General features: G+C 39.8%; 1 pseudogene; it reads left to right on the top strand.

The window, feature by feature from the left end:
• The first annotated feature begins 304 nt into the window (after positions 1-304).
• Positions 305-477, top strand: LOC126019496 (uncharacterized; annotated as a pseudogene).
• Positions 478-2,211: the final 1,734 nt, after the last annotated feature.

Below are 2,211 nucleotides of genomic sequence, written 5' to 3'. Positions count from 1 at the left end.
TAATCACCTCATGACCTTGGGTGAGGCTCGTATCCTTTGGCACTGGCTGGTCAGTGTGGGGGCCATTTTGGCAGATGGATTAAAGTATTAAACTTTATTCCAGTTAGTGATCTCATCCTTTGAGTCTGGACTCTAGCAGTTTCTACTTCATTTCACCTAATCACCTGTGGTACTTCATATTTAGTGAAAATTTTTATTTTATATATTTTATAAGTAATTTATATTTAGTTCATATTCATAAGAAAAATAATTACTAGTAAAATATTGGTAGCAGTCACTAAAATCACTGAAAACATATAAGAATATACTTACCTGGCAGGGACTATACCATGATCACCAAGGTGGTTTCCCCAGGGCAAGGCTCATCCATTGTACTCTGGGTGTGCTGACCCCTGTGATTTTCCCAAATGTGGGAAACTCGACTGCATAATTTGTGATAGAGGGGAAAAAAAGAAATACAATAAATAGAGTTTTCAATAACTTTATTTTTTGTTTGTTTGTTTGTTTGGGGGCCACATCCGGTGACGCTCAGGAATTACTTTTGGCTAAGCATTCAGAAATCGTCCCTGGCTTAGGAGATCATGTGGGATACCAGGGGAAACAAACCATCCTAGGTTAGTGCATGCAAGGCAAACGCTCTACCACCTGTGCCACCACTCTAGCCCCTCAATAACTTTATTTATTTATTTATTTATTTATTTATTTATTTATTTTAGTTTTTGAGTCACATCCGGCAGTGCTCAGGGGTTATTCCTGGCTCTACACTCAGAAATTGCTCCTGGCAGGCTGGGGGGGGGGGGACTATATCGGACGCCAGAATTCAAACCACCATCCTTCTGCATACAAGGCAAACACCCCACCTCCAAGTTATCTCTCTGGCCCCCCCAATAACTTTATTTTTTAAAACTGTTGGGATCTGGGTTCTGAACAAGAAGGGATGCCATTTTGTAAAGGCTACATGCTGTAAGCTACATGCTAGGTTTCCTTAAGCCTATTTCCATTAATACCACCCCAAACTACCTGGCTATACCAGGTAGGCTATCAGGCAAGGGCACAAGGGAACAGTAGGAAGGTACCCCTAGACAATAGCCAATCATTTTCAAGATCATCAGAAAGCTAGAACTTCCCTATATCCCTTCCATATATAATCCTATTAATGACCTTGGGCAGAGTTTATCTCCTTCTGGAGATAGCCCTGGACTGCCACTGTAGGTGCTATTGGCAGACAGATTAAAATAATCAGCTTTACTCCAATTGTGTGGTCTCATTCTTCGACTCTGGACTCTAACAAAACTAAGTGTTACACATAAATATTCACAACTAACACATTAATGGTAGGAAACTTAGCAAGAAAATATATGTCACTAGATCACTGGTTTATATAACATCTCTTTTTGTTCTAAGACTTTCTATTCAATGTCTGAGGACACATTTTAAACATAATTTCAGAAATTAAAACCACACACATGTTTTGAAATGTTGATGTAGTAGTCTTTCTCAACAGAGGGCCATATGTCTTCTATAAAGTTCCTCCTCCTCAATATTTCAAGAGAGCCACAGGTAGAAATAGTGTCAATTATGAAAATCAGGAAGATAAAAGTCAAATGCTACAAGAAAGTTGAGAAAGGCTGATATAGAGCAATTAAGTTCTTCCTTTACTCTTGTGATTTCCTTCAAAAGGTATCATTTGACAGATAGTGAATTCCATTGTTAAGTCCAGAACTCACAATCCACTACCCAAAAAAAAAACACCAGGGAGATAGACAGTAATTAAATGCAAGGGAGTTTATTCCAGCATGCTGGAGTCTAACATCTCCTAGGAAATGAGGTCCCTGATAATTGCTCAAAGACCAAATTTAAAGGGTACCTAGGGTTCATTCTAGAGGATCCCAGCCTCTGGGTATTGATCTTTTTAAATATTAGTCCTTAGTACAAAGTTGGGCTATGTTTGGTTGTAGTTCAAATGTGGCATCAGACAGACAGCAGATTGGGCTGCATGCCCGCAGATCCAGGATGCAAAGTCATCTGGCTATCTGTCTTTCTGTCCATTGCTGAACACCAAGGGTGTGGTGGTCAGCTGCCATTTAGCCTTAAATGAATGTATTTCCTGGCATTTACCCCTAGGATCTGGTTCCAAGTACTGGCTGTTCTTTTGGGCCTAGTATATCTTAAAACTGCAGCCTGCCATGGCTGTATTTAAGCTCACAGCAA

This window comes from Suncus etruscus, chromosome 9, assembly GCF_024139225.1.
Source record: "Suncus etruscus isolate mSunEtr1 chromosome 9, mSunEtr1.pri.cur, whole genome shotgun sequence".
Lineage (NCBI taxonomy): Eukaryota > Metazoa > Chordata > Mammalia > Eulipotyphla > Soricidae > Suncus > Suncus etruscus.
The sequence above is the reverse complement of the archived record's forward strand: the minus strand, read 5'-3'. Positions and strand labels throughout refer to the sequence as shown.